Source organism: Pelophylax lessonae (assembly GCF_965119305.1).
Source record: "Pelophylax lessonae genome assembly, chromosome: 13".
Lineage (NCBI taxonomy): Eukaryota > Metazoa > Chordata > Amphibia > Anura > Ranidae > Pelophylax > Pelophylax lessonae.
In genome coordinates this window covers 132,395,861-132,416,235 of record NC_138780.1, presented here as the reverse complement: position 1 = coordinate 132,416,235, position 20,375 = coordinate 132,395,861, and the positions used below count along the sequence as shown (strand labels likewise).

The 20,375-nt window shown below is 45.6% G+C and overlaps 1 protein-coding gene across 2 annotated transcripts in view; it reads left to right on the top strand.

Annotated features, from left to right (window-relative positions):
- Window positions 1-20,375, top strand: part of TTBK2 (tau tubulin kinase 2) — a 252,244-nt gene that overhangs the window by 155,425 nt on the left and 76,444 nt on the right. The window lies entirely within an intron of this gene.

Below are 20,375 nucleotides of genomic sequence, written 5' to 3'. Positions count from 1 at the left end.
GATTCGGAGGTATGACCGAAGTCGGAATCGACTCCTCCCTGGACAGGTCGGAGTACTGCCTTGATAAGGCATCCGCCCTGATGTTCTTGGAACCGGGTAGGTAGGAGACCACGTAATTAAAACGTGACAAGAACAGAGCCCATCTGGCCTGACGTGGTGTCAATCTCTTGGCCTCAGAGAGGTAGGTCAGATTCTTGTGGTCCGTCAGGATGAGGACCGGAACCACCGAACCCTCGAGCAAGTGCCTCCATTCTTTAAGAGCCTGCACGATGGCCAATAACTCCCTGTCACCAATCTGGTAGTTGCACTCCGCGGAAGACAGTTTCCGGGAGTAAAACCCACAAGGAAGCAGAGGACCCTCTGGTGTTCTACGCTGAGACAGAAGGGAGCCTACTCCCGTCTCAGACGCGTCCACCTCGAGGACAAAGGGCAACCCAGGGTTGGGATGCGACAGAATCGGAGCTGACACAAAGGCGGACTTTAGAGCCTCAAAAGCTCGGATGGCCTCGGGCGGCCAGACCTGGGAATTGCTGCCCTTCCTGGTCAGATCCGTGAGAGGCTTGGCTAGCATGGAAAAGTCCCTGATGAACTTCCGATAATAATTGGCGAAGCCCAAAAAGCGCTGCAGGGAGCGAAGACCACTGGGCTGGGGCCACTGTAAGACAGCCGAAACCTTCTCAGGATCCATGGAGAACCCCTCAGGGGAAATGATGTAACCTAAGAAGGTTACCTGGGATCGGTGAAATTCGCATTTCTCAAGCTTACCGAACAGCTTGTTCTCTCGTAACCGTTGCAACACTCGTTTGACATCCAGAATGTGGGTCTCCATGGACTCAGAATATACCAAGATGTCATCCAAATAGACCACCACACACTGCTGCAACAGGTCACGGAAAACATCGTTGATGAATTCCTGAAAGACTGCGGGCGCATTGCACAGCCCAAAGGGCATAACCAAGGATTCATAATGACCGGTCCTGGTGTTAAACGCGGTCTTCCACTCATCGCCCGCCTTGATCCTTACGAGGTTATAGGCCGCCCTCAGGTCGAGTTTGGTAAAGACCGTGGCCCCTTTAAGGCGATCGAACAGCTCGGAAATCAAGGGTATCGGGTAAGCGTTCTTGATCGTGATGCGATTGAGACCCCTGTAATCGATGCAAGGCCTCAACTCACCGCCCTTCTTTTTCACAAAGAAAAATCCAGCCCCTGCCGGGGACGAGGATTTGCGAATGTGTCCGCGTGAAAGCGCCTCCCTCACGTACTCCTCCATGGCCTCATTCTCCGCTACCGACAGTGGATAGACTTTGGCACGGGGAGGAACAGCACCAGATTGTAACTCGATGGCACAATCGTATGGGCGGTGCGGAGGTAGGGCAACCGCGCGCACCTTATCGAATACATCCCGGTACTCCTCGTATTCAGGGGGCAACAGAGAGTCCGAGGAAGTACACAGCAACTTGACAGGCCCATGGATGCAACTAGCCCCACACTGCGGTGACCACGAGAGGATCTCGGCCGATCTCCAATCGAAAATCGGATTATGCTTCTGGAGCCAGGGGTACCCCAAGACCACCGAGTAGTGTGGAGACGAAATAACCTGGAAGCAGACCGACTCACTGTGGACGGCACCAATGCCTAACCCCACTGGAAGGGTCTCATGAGTCACGTGTGGCGGCAGAAGGGGTCTGCCGTCTATCGCCTCAAGAGCCAGAGGAGAACCTCGAGCCTGCAGAGGAATGGAATTGGCGGCAGCGAACACACTATCAATGAACAAACCACCAGCACCAGAGTCCACCAACGCCTGGGTCGTCACCGAGCCCCCGACCCAGGAGAGGACAACAGTGATCAGTGGTTTGTCAACACGGGAAACCGGGGACGAGGAGACTCCACCCAAGATCTGCCCCCGACAGGATCTCAGGTGCGAGCGTTTCCCGGACGGTTCGGACATGCCAACCGAAAATGCCCACCGAGACCACAGTACATGCATCGGCCCTCGCGTCTCCGGAGTACCCTCTCCCCCTCGGACAGGCGAGCAAACCCCAGCTGCATGGGTTCACCCCCAGACAAGTCATCCCCAGGAGGCGTGGGAGGAGAGGGAGGCACGGGTGGGACAACAAAGGTAGGCGCCAATCTGTTAGGAGGCCTCCGCAGACTCTCCTTAAAGGAAGGTCTCTCCCTGAGTCTGGTGTCAATCAAAATCAGGAAAGAAATAAGAGACTCGAGCTTCACTGGTAGGTCCTTAGCTGCAACCTCATCCTTCAAGGCATCCGAGAGACCATGAGAGAAAGCAGCGACCAGAGCCTCATTATTCCAGCCCACCTCTGCTGCCAGGGTACGAAACTCAATGGCGTATTCAGCTACGGATCGTGAACCCTGTCTGATGGACATAAGGAGCTTCGCAGCAGAGGCAGCACGAGCCGGCACATCGAATACCTTCCGAAGAGAAGCAACAAAACCGGAAAACTCGGCAACCACCGGATTGTTGTTCTCCCATAAAGGGCTGGCCCAGGCCAAGGCCTTGTCCGAGAGCAGCGAGATTAAGAAGCCCACCTTTGATCTCTCAGTAGGAAAGGCATGTGGCAGCAACTCGAAATAAATGCCCACCTGGTTAAGGAAACCTCGGCACTGAGTTGGCTCTCCCCCAAAGCGCTGTGGAAGGGGGGCAGAACCGGACATACCCCGAAACACCGCAGGCGCAACAACAGGTGTCGGGGTAGACTCTGGCGCAACAACCGGAGCGGCAGTAGGAGCGGGCCCAGGAGCGACAACCGACCCATCGGCAACGGGAGCGAAATGAGCCGTGCGTTCAAGCAGGGTTTGCAACGCCACGGCGAACTGACCCAACAGGTGATCCTGCTGATCAAGTCTGGCAACCAGCGAGGGTAGTGAGGATGGCCCTGTACCGTCAGAATTCATGGCCTGTGATACCGTGCGTTCAAGCAGGGTTTGCAACGCCACGGCGAACCGACCCAACAGGTGATCCTGCTGATCAAGTCTGGCAACCAGCGTGGGTAGCGAGGATGGCCCTGTACCGTCAGAATTCATGGCTTGGTCCTAATGTCACGGAACCATGAACCAGACGTACAACAACAGATAAGTTAAAATAAGAAAGCTTTATTGAAAAACAAGCTGTAAAGCAAAAGTCCAAACGGATGGCGAAACTGATGCAGAGTCTTTTGCGAAGCCAGGGGTCAGGAACCAGCAGGGTAGTCAGACGAAGCCAGGATCAGGAACCAGCAGGGTAGTCAGACGAAGCCAGGATCAGGAACCAGCAGGGTAGTCAGACGAAGCCAGGAACAGGAACCAGGAGCAGCAGCAGTCTTAGAAGCATGTGAACACAGGAGGACCAAGCAGGGAACTGAAGCCACAGACCTCCTATATATATGAGCTAGGCATCCAGCTCCTCCCAGTGGGAAGGAGGAGCCGCAGGGTGGGAGGCTACAAGAAACCCAGAAACCAAGATGGCCGCCAGCACATGTCAAACGAAGGAGAACAGCAAGAAGGTAAGACCATGACATTCTGTCAGTGTTTTGATCTGTTCACCATCAACATTGCGTGCAGCAGCAACCACAGCCTCCCAGAGTTCAGAGAGGTGTACTGTTTTCCCTCCTTGTAAATCTCACATTTGATGATGGACCACAGGTTCTCAATGGGGTTCAGATCAGGTGAACAAGGAGGCCATGTCATTAGCTTTTCTTTTTTTATACCCTTTCTTGCCAGCCACGCTGTGGAGTACTTGGACGCGTGTGATGGAGCATTGTCGTGCATGAAAATCATGTTTTTCTTGAAGGATGCAGACTTCTTCCTGTACCACTGCTTGAAGAAGGTGTCTTCCAGAAACTGGCAGTAGGACTGGGAGTTGAGCTTGACTCCATCCTCAACCCGAAAAGGCCCCACAAGCTCATCTTTGATGATACCAGCCCAAACCAGTACTCCACCTCCACCTTGCTGGCGTCTGAGTCGGACTGGAGCTCTCTGCCCTTTACCAATCCAGCCACGGGCCCATCCATCTGGCCCATCAAGACTCACTCTCATTTCATCAGTCCATAAAACCTTTGAAAAATCAGTCTTGAGATATTTCTTGGCCCAGTCTTGACGTTTCAGCTTGTGTGTCTTGTTCAGTGGTGGTCGTCTTTCAGCCTTTCTTACCTTGGCCATGTCTCGGAGTATTGCACACCTTGTGCTTTTGGGCACTCCAGTGATGTTGCAGCTCTGAAATATGGCCAAACTGGTGGCAAGTGGCATCTTGGCAGCTGCACGCTTGACTTTTCTCAGTTCATGGGCTGTTATTTTGCGCCTTGGTTTTTCCACACGCTCCTTGCGACCCTGTTGACTATTTTGAATGAAATGCTTGATTGTTCGATGATCACGCTTCAGAAGCTTTGCAATTTTAAGAGTGCTGCATCCCTCTGCAAGATATCTCACTATTTTTGACTTTTCTGAGCCTGTCAAGTCCTTCTTTTGACCCATTTTGCCCAAGGAAAGGAAGTTGCCTAATAATTATGCACACCTGATATAGGGTGTTGATGTCATTAGACCACACCCCTTCTCATTACAGAGATACACATCACCTAATATGCTTAATTGGTAGTAGGCTTTCGAGCCTATACAGCTTGGAGTAAGACAACATGCATAAAGAGGATGATGTGGTCAAAATACTAATTTGCCTAATAATTCTGCATTCCCTGTATAGCAATCAATTTTTTCGTTGACCATTATATCATTCACTTCGTTTTTTTTACCACTTCAGATCTGAGGTTTGGGGATTTTCAGGCCCTTAATAGCTTAATAGCTGTGATGTGGGCAGCTAACATACGTTTGGATCGAAGGAGAGTATTGATAGGTTTATTTAGTAATGCCACAAAGGGGTTTTTCCAGATGTTCACATGAAGCCGTGTACAGAGGAGGTTGTAAACACGGATCAACAATTTGCTCACCTTTAGGACAGGCCCACCAAAGATGTGCCATGGTATGCCAATTTGGTTCAAAGAACTATACGGGCTGGCGTGTAATACAACCAGTACAAAATCTTGTAACCATTCTCCGAACGATTTGATATAGCCCGAGTTATGACCTGCCAGTTTTCCAGGTACAATGCCACCCCAAGTTTCCTTTCCGATTGTTGTTGGTAAAAATGCACTGGTGGCTTTCGAAGGGAAACTAAAGAGTACTAGAGCAAGAAAATGAGGCCAGTGAAATGCGGATATGGCTTACACTTGCTCTCAATTGGCGTATTAGTAGAAAATTCTGAAGGTAACGATAGTGCACTCTCAATCAAATATTGTGCATTGAAAGTGAGGATCCTAGTGGACGTCTGTAAATCCATAATCTGACATCAGAACTGCAAGGCATTTTCGTTGCCAGGGGGGAATAGGCAATGTAGCAGCTTCTACAATGGTAAGTGTGGAGATAAGAGACCAACAGAGAACTTAACGGAGTCCCAAAATCGGAGAGTAAGTGCCAACATTGGATTCAAATATGATGCTGGGATGATGGGGGTAGCCAAGGTAGAGAAGATAAGGGGAGTGCATTTCAATTAATCCTAAATTGGCCCATAATGGGAGGTGAAAGGGTGAATAACGATGAGATAAAGGGGCAATATTTACTGCAAGATAAGAGTTATAAATATTAGTGACTGAGTGGCCTCCGTTAGACTTACGGCAAATAGAATATTTTTGTTAATCCAAGGCTTCAAAGATCCCCAAAGGAACCGCAGAATTTTTCACAGTTGTATCTGGAAGATATCCTTTTGCTAACTTTAAGGGAAAGTGTCCATGGGCTTGAAGAGATTTAGGAGAGTGAGTTGGGTTGAGGTAAGCTACAATGTTTACCAGCTTCTTATAATAGAGGACTTTATAGCCATCAGGGCTGAACGCTTCCCAAGCTTAATATGTTTAATGGTCTGGAAAATTTCAGGGACTGTTTTATCCTGCTCAATGAGATCTCCGAGTCGCAGTTTGGTTAACAAGTGGTAGTCATTTCAGGGAAATTCTCAAGACTGGGAACTTCTACCAGTGTAGAATCCGTGTATAAAAAAGTGAGATGGTGCCTAAATTCCTCTAGGACTCGGACCGGATTGCAGGTACTCAAATAACTGTCTGGTACATTGCGTGATCGAAGAATATTTATGAGAGGATGTTTTCAGTCTTTTTTAGCTTTTTAGTCTTAAAGTAGCATTTTTGGTCAGACCAATGCAGTGTTTTCATGGGTGAGTCAGTGGTCCAACTCAGTATGGGCTTGGTCCAAAGACCGGTGGTTAGCGAGAGTGGGGGCGGTGCCTTAAAACCAGCTGAAAAGCCTGTAATTGGGTTTCTAACTGCTATTGTATGTTGGCACAGTCCCTTTTTTCTTTTGGAAGAAATTTGTATATAACCCCTCATGACAATTTTGTAGGTTTCCCATAATTTAATGGGAGAAGAAACTGCGCATTAATTAGAGTCAAATAGTCAGTGGACTTCAGCAGATCTGCTTGAATAGTAGTTATGGGAAGTAGAGAGTTGTTCAAGAATGTGTTCAAAAATGAGAAAGAAAGACAATATGTTGGCTTTATGCAATAATGAAAGGTGACCAATATAGGGTCATGGTTAGACTAGGAAACGATGCGAAATAGAGACCGACGCCACATAGGAGAGACATTTCTCTTTCGTTCATTGACTGACACAGCTCCTGATTCTTCTTAATCATTGGGTTACTGCCCCCTACAGGAGTAGGACACTAGGCAGGAAAAAGCTTGACTACGCCTATGGGCAGTCCCAGGGGGTATACACCCACACTCTGCTATAGGCACTCAGTTTTTTTCTGCCTAGACAGGAGTAAGGACCTAGTTCCCTGTTGGGATCTCTGGTCTTGGCAGTCTTTTTCCTTTTTAAAAGGATTTTTTCCTAGCTTTGTTATTTTGTTCCTGCAAGAATCTACTATCAACTGCGGGACTGGGTGACGGCCTGGATAATCTAGATCCAGAGTTTCCCCCTAGTCTGGCCAGCGAGCATGCGCAGGCCTCAGCTCTGCGCTAGGTCGGCCGCGACATAGCCCCACTGGACGTGGGCTGGCCTGCGAGTTAAACGTCTTGTGAGGGCCCATACAACCTGGCCTCAGCCTGAGTCGCAGCGTTCCTCTTGGCTGACATCCACCCACATCCCGATGGAGCAGTGATCTGTCAGGAGTGGTGCGCACCCTGTTCCTGGTATAAGTAGCTGTCCCCCCCTCTGCCCCTGGAGCATTTTGGGGTGGACGTGGGCCCCTCCCTGGGATAGTGGGACCCCCTCCTTCCCCTCCCCTTGCCCTCTAAAAATTCAGTGGTCTCTGTGGGTCTTCAGGCCTTCCCCCACTCCCTTACCCCCCCACCCCTCGGGGTGAGGTTATGAGCTGGCTTTTGCCACATACTCTTAAGGGGCGCTTGTTGGAGTTGCTGCTGACTGGATTTTTCCTGGTGCACAACAGGGGGGGGGGGGGTTGAACAGGGTTCCCCTGCTACCCTGGGGGTTGGTGACTGGGGCAGGGATGTCCTCTGAGCTCCCTGCTGCAGTTGTTGGGCTGGAGGAGTGGATGGCTTGGCATCCGTGGGCTCCAGTTTTTTTAGTTGAGCCCCTGTTGCCTGGTTGGCTACTGTTTAGCCTTAGGAATTTTTTGTTGTTTCCCACCCCTCATGTTTAACACTGCTTTTTTTGGACGTCCCAATGGTCAAGAATGACAGGAGCTGTGTCCGTCAATGAAGGAAAGAGAAAATGGGATTTTTGACTTACCGTAAAATCCATTCCTCTGATGTTCATTGAGTGACACAGCACCCACCCCTCTGGGGAGTTGGCTTTCTTCTGACACTGGTTGTAACAAAACTGAGTACCTATAGCTGTGTGTGTGTGTATACCTCCTGGGACTCCCTATAAGCGTAGTCAAGCTTTTTGCTGCCTAGTGTCTTATAAATTCTATTTATTATGCTTTGTATACCTCAGCTATAATTGCCTAATTCCACCATCTTGACTTGTGTACCGTACTACCTACTTGGTATTCCTCTTTCACAACTTGTTAAAAAAAAACCTTGTACAAGACCAGCATTTATTACGCAAGGAAACAACAACTGAAAAGCCAAAGTAAGTTCATTTGGGTTACCAAAAAAAAATAAAGTTGACTAAAATCTTCTCAGTGACTATATCAAATGTAGTTCCTCCAAAATGTTAATCCTAACTCATTACTCAATACCATAAAGATAGCTCTGCATTGTGGGAGCATGTGCATAGTGGATGGCCATGGCTTCCTAATCCCTCTGCTCTGTACCGCTGGAAAAAAGCACCCGCACAGCTGACGTAGCATACACCCCCCCAGACATAGGGTCCCTCTCCTCCATGTGGGGGCATGCACCAGCAGTCCAAATCCAAGATGGCACCCGAACCTCCGACTCCAAATGAGTCCACGCAGCTATCTATGGAGGATAGCCTGCAAAGCTCATACAAGTCCTCAGAAGCCCCCCACTGACTCTATGCTACATAAATTTAAAGTGATCGTGAGGAAATCGCAGCTGCTTCCTGCAAACCATTATCTCAACTTATTAAAGGCCTCAAAGATATTAGCAGCCACACTAACTAACTAGAACAGTGTATGGATGCTGCCACAGCGGTCCTAGAAGGCCACAAAAGACAGTGAGGATCTTCAAGCTGAATTCTGAATTTTCTTTTGCGATAAACAGGAGAATGCAGAAAATCATGCATGTAGACACAATTTAGGAATTCTAGGCCTGCCGGAAACCATAACTGATCTACAAGGTAGAATAAAGGCCTTCTCCCATTAGCTGGCACTTGCTATTCCCCTTGAGCATTTAGAGATGAACGGAATTCACTGTGCCATGACTCAGACAACCAGATGATCCCCCCTACGGATGTCATTATTACTTTTCACTTTTATCGTACCAAAGAGAGACTCTTGCAAGCCGTTCGAAACCACTCAGATCTTACCTTTCAAGGGCAAGGTTTACAGTTATTTGCTGATATCTCCCGTCACTAATGATAAGAGTGCCTTCACCAGGAGAACTGAGGCAATGCTTCCAAGAATTTAACTTTGATTTTTCACTGTCTCAAATAGCCTTCTCTCTGATTGTATAGGACTTCTTCATTTCTGAAGATTTTCCTTTCTCAATGCTGCTTAAATTATTGCCTTTGGTGATCCCCCCCACACACTCCATCCAGATCGCTGCTCGATTGTCAGCTATCCGGATGCTTCTGCTGAGCGTTTTTGTAGAGCAGGCCTACAAAAACATGGACAGGCATCAGTTAAGGCTATACAATGGATTATTTATGAAAAAAAAGTGTTATAACTGATGTGCTCATTGAAGCCTGGAGGTTTCATGGCTCTAAATGTAAGGATTCACTTAGTTTCCAATCTGAGTAGTTGAGGATCAATGTCCCCACTACATTCAGATTCGGCAATGTGTTCCAATGCGAAAAATGTAATTGCAGATAAATTAAAGCTATGGTAAAGACCTACGTGTCTATGAACTGTAGTTGGCATCTTAGTGTTTTTAATGAAATACACATAGTCCCAAATTCATTTCTAAAAGGGTCTCCTAGTTTTCCCAACATAAAAAAGTTACATTTGCAAATCATGAAATATACTACCCCAATTGTTTGGCAATCAGTCTGGCAGCGGGGTGTCTAATATTGATAATTGGAATGAATTATCCTGGCCCCCTCTTTAACCCACTCACAGAATTCACAATTGTTACATCTGAATGTACCATGAGACTTGGGGCCTTGTTGTGGTGGTGATAACCTTTTAGGGATGGCTTTTAGTCAGATGGTCTCTAAGTGACCTTGCTCTTTTATTTGTTACTGCTGGGTTAAGGCTTACATATTTAGCAATGATAGGATCATCAGTAGGGGGATGCCAATGACTTGAGTTTTTTTTTTCTGTAAATGTAAATGTTTTTGGGAAAACCTTGTTATAAATCTAGTTTGGTGTAACAGGGTCTCCAGCTTTTTAGAAATGAATGAGAGAGCCTCTTGTTTTAGATCCAGCCCTATTAAAGGCTTTTTATAAGACAACTTTTACTAAAGCCCTCCTTAAAAAGCATGCCTGGACTTCTCTTGCCCGTAAGAGAAAATGTTCTGTTTTTGTTCAATTCCCCCTAAGCTTCAAATACTGGCTATAAGGAATACTCTGAACCACGGGTTTTGGATGGTTACTAGCAGCATGCAAGAGAGTATTGGCTGATGAGGGCTTCCTATAGAGGTCAGAAAAAAGTCGACCATTTTCACTTACATGAATTTTGACATCCAAAAAGGTCATCACATTTTGACTACACACCATTGTAAACTTGGGATTGAAGTCGTTCTGACTGAGCTGGAGCAGGAAAAGGTCAAACTCAGATCGGTTACCACCCTAAATCATGAACATGTCGTCGATGTACCTTTGCCCCGATAAGATATAGCATGGGTCAATTTAAATCTCCTGACTGTAAAAGAGTTGATGCCCTCCCCAAGAGGGAGCCCCTGAAAATGAACACATTCAGAGACAGAGTCTCTGATTCTTTTGGGTGTCCAGATCAATCAGACTTTTAGGGATCTTCGGTAATGCATGTAACCTGGGTTTCACTGGACGCTGCACATTAAGGTACTCCCACGTGTCCTTATCCATGAAGCCATCGAGTAGGCATCGCCAAATACTCTTTCTATATTCCCCATAGTGCCTGGCAGGTTGACTTATTTAAATTTATTCCACTCTGTATTGGACATAATTCTTTGGCATGTGCTAATATACTGCTGTCTCTCTATCACAACCATATTGCCCCCTTATCTGAGGCTTGATAACCAAATTAGGGTTGTCTTTTATTTCAGTAATGCTCCATGTAATGTAGGTCTCGTATTTTGCTCTCCAGGTAGAAAGAGCGAGCGGCAATTTTATATTTTGTGTCACTTTTTGCCGTGAAGGGGTACAGGGACAAGAAGGGGGGGAGGAGGAAGGGCAGATAGAATGGTATAATATATTGTCTCTTCAACAAGCAAAGCTAACACTATTGTAGTGGTCAAGTGCTCACTGTGGCCAGGAGACAACTGCACCCTGTTGGAGGCAGGGGCACAGCGCAAGGTAGTGAACCCTATAGCAGACTGCTGCGGATGGACCGGAAAGTGAACCCAAGATTCCCCAGGGCGCGGAGTCTAAGACCCAACAGGTGTTCACCAGAGCCTCTAGTGGTGAGGATAGACTTCGCTGCAGCTGGGCCCAGGTCGCGGCCCCTGGGGTTCCCCAGGTCACGCTCCGTAGGGAATGAAGGGAAGCAGCCACTCAGGACACACAGAATGGTGAAGGGTAAGCCGAGGTCGGGGTAACAGGCAGACAAGGGTAGTCAAGGGACAGGCCAAAGGTCAGGGTAACAGGCAAACAGGAATAGTCCGAGACAAGCCAAAGTCGGTACACAGAGGAGTAGGTTCAAGCACACGGGAAACGGGAAACTAATACTGTTGAACAGCAAGGCAGGCCTGCAGTGCGCTGGTTAATATAGGTTTCCTGTGATGACCTGGGCTGGCCAGGAACAGGAAGTAGAGGTGATAAAAGCAGCCAGAAGGAAGAGTCTGGCCCTTAATGCAGACATGAGGAACAGGTAAGCTACCAGACATTATTGCATATCCATGACAGGCACCTTCTACTGATATAGGTAAGCTTATAGAGAGGCAGGACCGAGTCCACCAACGTCATACAGTGCAAAACTGTAGGGGGGTCAGCCCGTTTCCAATAGGTCAAGATAGATATCACAGACAGTATATTGACAGGAACTGTACCGGGTGACTGGAGGAAAGCTAATGTGATACCAATATTCAAAAAAGGGAGGAGGGATATTCCGGAAAACTTTAAACCGGGGTCAGCCTAACATCAATTGTATATAAATTAATCTGCTAACATTACGAGGAGGTGAGGTGTGAGCTAGATAGGTGGAGACCTGTGGATGTGGTGTATCTTGATTTGGAGAAGGCATTCTACACTGTTCCCCAAAAACGCTTAATCTACAAGCTAAGGTCTGCAGGCATCAACCTCAAGGTTTGTTCTTGGATAGAAAACTGGTTACATGGGTGTGTCCAAAGGGTGGTGATAAATAATGCATACTCAGACTGGTCTGGAGTGGTAAGTGGGGTCCCCCAGGGCTCAGTCCTGGGACCAATTTTGTTTAATTTATTCATCAATGACATGGAGGACAAACTCAGTAGCTCAATCTAAGTTTTTGCGGATAACCCAAAGATATGCAGGGCAATAACTTCTCATCAAGATATAGAAATCTTGCAGAATGACCTGAACAAAATAACTGAGTGGGCAACTACGTGGCACATGAGATTTAATGTAGAGAAGTGTAAGGTATTAAACTTGGGGGGCAAAAAACATAAACACGAATTATGCTTAAAGGGGGGGACCTCTGGGGGACTGCAGAATGGAGAAGGATTTGGGGTTCTAGTGGAAGATAGACTAATAGCATGCAATGTCAAGCTGCAGCTGTCAAAGCCGGCAGAATATTAGCATGCATAAGGAAGGGGATATACTCCAGAGATAAAGCTATAATCCTTCCACTTTTTAAAACCCTGGTCTGGCCACACCTGGAGTATTCTGTCCTGTTCCGGTCGCCAATCCTCAGAAAGCATGTGCTGGAACTGGAAAGAATCCAAGGGCAACTAAACTAATAGGGTGATTGGAGGACCTTAATTATGAGGAGCGATTAAAAGTGCTTAATTTATTCTCCTTGGAGAGGAGACGCCTGAGAGGGGACATGATAGCGATTTACAAAAACCTCAATGGCGATCCTAGCATAGGTAGAAAACTCTTTAGTCCCAAGGAGTGCAAGAAGACACGTGGCCACACAATAAGATTAGAGGAGAGGTGGTTTTAACCTTAAGCTGCGTAAGGGGTTCTTCACTGTAAGGGCGGTGAGAATGTGGTACTCTCTTCTACAATTGGTGGTAGCTGCGGGGAGTATGGCTACTTTTAAAAGACTCTTGGACGTGCATCTCACAGATCACAACATTCAGGGTTATGGGAAATGAGCAGGCCACTGACACACACACACACAAACACACAAACACACACACACACACACCTGTACAGGTTGAACTGGATGGACTGATGTCTTTATTCAACCTCAACTACTATGCAACTATGTTTAACCATCTCACCATCATCATAATATTCTACCTGATTGGATGTGGTAGCAGATCTCATTGGGCTCCTTGTAGACACTCTGTGGCCTCTTCCATATATGTGGATCTTCTGTCCCATCCTGTTTCTTAGTTTCTGGCTTTAACCACTTGGCTGCTGAAACCCAGCTCCTAAGGATAAGGACCAATCCGGTTCAGTCATTGTTGCACTCTTGAAAGCTAGGCGATTGACTTCTTGAAAAGTCCACCTTCTGCAAGGTGAGTTTCTGAGTGGCATCAACCTGAAAATCAACTCAGACCTTTCCCTGATGGTACTGCATGATTGATACGTATCTACTTGTGCTTTTCAGCATTGAGGGGACTTACCACATTTTCAATTTTGTATGCAAAAATACTGCCTCAAACCATGCTTCACGGTTTCTGTACCTTTGGCAAACAAACTGCTTTCTTTTAGAGCCAGATATTTTAAATTTGGGCTTATCAGTTCAGAGCACCTGCTGCCATTTTTTTCAAAGCATCTCACCTATTAATGTTTTTTTCATTCATGTTACTGTCACTATAATGTATCTATTTGCTGTAATAGCTTTCCCTGGCGATTCCTGCATTTGTGGTCTTCAAAGTTGCTTGCTCTTTGGGCTTCTGTGAGTTGGACAGCAAGTCTGGCAATGTGGGTGTGGTGTGGATCTTCGGGCCTACCTTGAACGTCTTGGGAGGGGGTGGACATGGCCTTCTGGCTTAGTTCGCCCTCTCTCATGGGGTCTCCCTTCGGGGGAGCCCCACCTAGTACTTGGGGTGGGCTGTTTCGGCAGTCCCCCTAGAGAACGGGGTTTGCCAGGTTTCGGCCAGGCAAACCATTGGAGGTGCCTCAGTCCCTGCCAGGAGTCTTGCACCCCGGGGGATCAAGGTATAGGTCCAACCTCTTCGGAGGCTAGACCATTCGCACACCCTGTGCAGTTTTTGTGTTTCTCACGTTTGCGTGTGTGCACTTTTTATGCACCTGGTCTTTTGAGTGTGTTCACACACCATGGGCTTTAAAAAAAAAAAAAGCAAGTCTGGCAATGTTTACCTTTCCTGAAATTTCTCTCTGTGAGAGACCTCCTCGTTGGTGCCCTAAAACCATCAAGTGTCTTGTTGCTGTGCCTTGCCTTGCCATTGTGTAATATTTTTTATACTCCACAGTCTTTAATGCCTTCAACTTGTTAGTAGAGCATGACTTTTCATCACCCAGTTTCATTTCTTCTACACAGCTGATTCTTTCATTGATTAAATTGTGTATTACCCTGCGTTACCTTTTTTGATCACTGGCACAGTTTTAGAATAATTCTTTATTCTTGCACTGTACCATATACCTGAAAACTTGATGCCGTTCTAAAGACAAAGGGCCCCCTATACTAATTTTGATTTAGGTTTTTCTGTTATGTATGCACTTTGAAGGTTATTTCCTAAATTTAAAAGTATGTATTACGTTGTTTTTGAAAGCCTCCGCACTTTATAGCATTTTTTCATAAGAGCCTAAAACATTTGCAAAGTACTGCGTGTATATCATATGTATAGTTTTATTTACATATATATATATATACACAGTGGGTACGGAAAGTATTCAGACCCCCTTAAATTTTTCACTCTTTGTTATACTGCAGCCATTTGCTAAAATCATTTAAGTTCATTCTTCTTCCTCATGAATGTACACATAGCACCCCATACTGACAGAAAAACACAGAATTGTTGACATTGTTGCAGATTTATTAAAAAAGAAAAACTGAAATATCACATGGTCCTAAGTATTCAGACCCTTTGCTCAGTATTTAGTAGAAGCCCCCTTTTGATCTAATACAGCCAGGAGTCTTTTTGGGAAAGATGCAACAAGTCTTTCACACCTGGATTTGGGGATCCTCTGCCATTCCTCCTTGCAGATCCTCTCCAGTTCTGTCAGGTTGGATGGTAAACGTTGGTGGACAGCCATTTTTAGGTCTCTCCAGAGATGCTCAATTGGGTTTAAGTCAGGGCTCTGGCTGGGCCATTCAAGAACAGTCACGGAGTTGTTGTGAAGCCACTCCTTCGTTATTTTAGCTGTGTGCTTAGGGTCATTGTCTTGTTGGAAGGTAAACCTTCGGCCCAGTCTGAGGTCCAGAGCACTCTGGAGAAGGTTTTTGTCCAGGATATCCCTGTACTTGGCCGCATTCATCTTTCCCTCGATTGCAACCAGTCGTCCTGTCCCTGCAGCTGAAAAACACCCCCACAGCATGATGCTGCCACCACCATGCTTCACTGTTGGGACTGTATTGGACAGGTGATGAGCAGTGCCTGGTTTTCTCCACACATACCGCTTAGAATTAAGGCCATAAAGTTATATTTTGGTCTCATCAGACCAGAGAATCTTATTTCTCACCATCTTGGAGTCCTTCAGGTGTTTTTTAGCAAACTCCATGCGGGCTTTCATGTGTCTTACACTGAGGTGAGGCTTCCGTCGGGCCACTCTGCCATAAAGCCCCGACTGGTGGAGGGCTGCAGTGATGGTTGACTTTCTACAAATTTCTCCCATCTGACTGCATCTCTGGAGCTCAGCCAAAGTGATCTTTGGGTTCTTCTTTACCTCTCTCACCAAGGCTCTTCTCCCCCGATAGCTCAGTTTGGCCGGACGGCCAGCTCTAGGAAGGGTTCTGGTCGTCCCAAACGTCTTCCATTTGAGGATTATGGAGGCCACTGTGCTCTTAGGAACCTTAAGTGCAGCAGAAATCTTTTTGTAACCTTGGCCAGATCTCTGCCTTGCCACAATTCTGTCTCTGAGCTCTTCAGGCAGTTCCTTTGACCTCATGATTCTCATTTGCTCTGACATGCATTGTGATCTGGAAGGTCTTGTATAGACAGGTGTGTGGCTTTCCTAATCAAGTCCAATCAGTATAATCAAACACAGCTGGACTCAAATGAAGGTGTAGAACCATCTCAAGGATGATCAGAAGAAATGGAAAGCACCTGAGTTAAATATGAGTGTCACAGCAAAGGGTCTGAATACTTAGGACCATGTGATATTTCAGTTTTTCTTTTTTAATAAATCTGCAACAATGTCAACAATTCTGTGTTTTTCTGTCAGTATGGGGTGCTATGTGTACATTCATGAGGAAGAAGAATGAACTTAAATGATTTTAGCAAATGGCTGCAATATAACAAAGAGTGAATAATTTAAGGGGGTCTGAATACTTTCCGTACCCACTGTATATATTATATATACAGTGGGTATAAAAAGTCTACACACCCCTGTTAAATGTCAGGTTTCTGTGATGTAAAAAAAGAGACAAAGATATATATCATTTCAGAACTTTTTCCACCTTTTAATGTGACCTATGAACTGTACAACTCAATTGAAAAACAAACTGAAATCTTTTGGGGGTGGGAGGGAGTAAAAATAAAAAAACTATAATAATGTGGTTGCTGAAGTGTGCACACCTTCTTATACCTGGGGATGTAGCTGTGTTCAGGATTAAGCAATCACATTTAAACTCATGTTCAATAGGAGTCAGTACACAACTTCCATCATTTAAAGTGGCTCTGATTAACCCCAAATAAAGTTCTGCTGTTCTAGTAGGTCTTTCCTGACATTTTCTTAGTCGCATCCTACTGCAAAAGCCATGGTCTGCAGAGAGCTTCCAAAGCATCAGAGGGATCTCATTGTTAAAAGGTATCAGTCAGGAGAAGGGTAAAAAAGAACTCCCAAGGCATTAGATATACAATGGAACACAGTAAAGACCGTCCCTCCAAAAATGATGAGAAGAAAACTGGTCAGGGAGGCTGGCAAGAGGCCTACAGCAACATTAACCACTTCAATACATGCCACTTTCATCTCCTTCCTGCCCAGGCAAATTTTCAGCCTTCAGTGGTGTCACACTTTGAATTGCGCAGTCATGCTACACTGTACCCATATGAAATTTTTATCATTTTTTTTACACAAATAGAGCTTTCCTTTGGTGGTATTTAATTACCGCTGGGTTTTTATTTCTTACTAAAAAAAAAAAAGAATGAAAGACAGAAAATTTAGAATTTTTTTTTCTTATTTTCTGTCAGTAAATTTGAAATGAATTAATTAATTTTTCTCCTTCACTGATGTGCACTGATGAGGCGGCACTGATGGGCACTGATAGGCGGCACTGATGAGGTGGCACTTATGGGCACTGATTGGAGGTACTAATATGCTGCACTGATGGGCACTGATAGGTGCCACTGATGAGCACTGAAAGGCAGCACTGATGGACACTGAAGGGCAGCACAGATGAGCAGGCACTGACTGGCAGCACTATGGGCACTGATTGTGGGCACTGATGAGCATTGGTTGGGGTGACTTATGGAAAAATTCTACTGTAATCAGGGCACTGATGATCAGTGCCCTGATTACCTGTCCTAGACTCCCCTTTGAGGAGGAGCCGCTGATCGGCTCTCCTCGCCACACACTCTAAAAGCGTGAGGCGAAGAGAGCCGATAAACTGCACTTCTTCATTTACATGTGACCAGCTGTTATTGGACACAGCCGATCACATGGATAAAGAGCCACGTCATTGGCTCTTTACCAAGATTGGGGTCACGCCACGAGTGGAAGAGCAGCCGTTCTGGGGCGCCGTCATGTGACGTTGTCCCAGAACGAGAGCCGCACTTCTCCTCCATCATTTGACGTTGGGCGGGCGGCAAGTGGTTAAAGGAGTTGCAGGAATATCTGGCAAGTACTGGCTGTGTGGTACATATGGCAACAATCTCCCTTATTCGTCATATGTCTGGGCTATGGAGTAGAGTGGCAAGACGGCTTTCTTATGAAGAAAAACATCCCAATTCTGGCTAAATTTTGCAAAAGCACACCTGAAGACTCCCAAAAGTATGTGGGAAAATTTGTTCTGGTCTGATGAAACCAAGGTTTAACTTTTTGGCCATAATTCCAAAAGCAAATGTATACGTGGGAAAATTTCTGCGCTAATGTGAAAAAAACAAATATATTATAAATTTTATACCCCGTGAAAGCAGCACACTTAGGATTCATAGAAAAAATCCCCAAAACAATAATAATAAAAATATGTGTAGCGCTAACAAAAATATCCTCAAAAAATGAGTGCCATAATTAAGTACTCATATATGAATTACCAATTCCTGAAATATTCTGATTGTGCAAAAACACATAAGTGATAAAAATAATAATAATAAATATAGTCCATAAAAAAGAATACAAGTGAATATATAATCCAATAGTGTCCAATGAAAGTGTATAAAGCACAGTATTTGGATTGCCAAAGGGTTTTCAAGGAACCACAAGTCCCAGCAGGTAGGTCCCAGAACCCAAGGTAAGATGAAAGGAGAGAAGCCACACCAGGAGAAAGGGGTCACCAAGTAAGCAATATAGCAGGTTACCAGAATGAATGGGTCACCCAAATTAATGGATAGACCACTGTAGGATTGATGTTATTACAATGGAAACCCACCAGATGTCACTCCTCCAATATTGGGCGACTTGCAATCGATCAGCAATCTATGGTATATGAAAAATGGTAACGGGGACATAGTGTAACTCTGTAAAAAGCAATATATTTATTAAAATCACAAGTAGATACACTCACATTTTTAAAGGCATCATGCAGCATGTATATAAGATCGATCCAATGCAGCGGCGTCTCCCAGCACACTATCATCAGAAAAGCTGGCTAGTGGGGGCATGGTCTCGTCACGTCGTCAGGGGCGTGGTCATCGGACGTGACTCCACGCCTCTATATATCCCCCTAATGGACCCATGGGCGGGTCCGCATTAGCTCTGCATTGGTGAGTGGATAAGGGCGGAAGCTGCACCATATTACGCCATCTTCAACGATTAACAATGAAGAAGAATGGGCGGAAATATTTGTGCGGTATGTAGGAGCCTGAAAAGGAACCGGAATGGGCATGTCTGTAACCCGGCCATAATGTATGATTGATTTATACTTTTCTGTTTAATTTATTTGGTTTCATTTATAAGGTGCTTTAACAAAGTATTAGTTTAAGGGTGTGCACACTTATGCAACCATATTATTTTATTTTTTTTATTTTTACTTCCACCTAAAAGATTTCAGTTTGTTGCTCAACTGAGTTGTAGAGTTTGTGATATTTTTTTTTTTTTTTAAATAAACGTTCATAAACCAGCCTTTTTTAACCAGGGTGCTTCGGCAAAATGCCTACAAATTGCCCAAAAATTGTGTACAAACCAGCAGGTAGATCAAACACGCTTCTTTGTTACACAATGCCACAGGTTTTCTTTGTGCAACATTACAACCTTGGGCACTGTGCAGGTAAGCCGCCAGCATCCCAACAACCGCTGATGTCATTGGTTGATAAGGAGGACAGCATCCTTATTTGACCCCCCTGCCCCTTTGTCAGCAATGGGATCACATTCTCTACATGGGGTAGAGAAATTGAGGAAGAAGAAATGCTGTAATACTAGTTATTAGCAGTGTTCAAAGTGTATTTGAAAGAATAAATCACCTCTAATGTTGGGTGTCTTAAGTGTGGGGATTCTGCTGCGATGTAAATCTAAAAGTTAAGATTTCTACATTTTACACTGGGGTGCCTTGAGACTGTGCAGATTTTTAAAGGGTGCTTTGACTTAAAAAGGGTGGAGAGACACTGGACCACTTTATTAACTCAAATGGCCTGCTCCTGTCTTAAATCTAGTGCTTACAACTTTTTATCATAACACTGAAGATTAAACTGCCATCACTACAGGGCATGTTAGTCATTGGGGGAACGTAAAAGGATTGTAAAGTCTCAGTTTTTCACCTTAATGCATTCTATTCTTTTTCTTACCGGAGCCCATTCACTCCAGCACCATGCACAAGCCCAGCAGCTCCAGCTGCTGGCTCTCATCTCATTGGACAGATTGATAGCAGCAGGAGCCATTGGCTCCCGCTGCTGTCAATCAAATCCATTGATGCAGGAGCAGGGGGCGAGTCCCGCTGTCTGTCTCACTAGATGCAGCAGCAGGACTTGGGAGAGCGCCACATGGGTGCTCCCATGGAAAGCAGCGGAGGAAGGAGGAGGAGCCAGGAGCGCTGTGGGACACCCCAGAAGAGGAGGATCTGGGCTGCTCTGTGTAAAACTCTTGCACAGAGCAGGTACGTATAACATGTTTGTTATTTTTATTTAAAAAAAAATCCAAACTTTTACAACCCCTTTAGGCATGCTGCATGGGTAGTAGGTATTTGATCTACTTAATACACCAAATACCTGAAGCTGCCAGGGAGCAGCAAA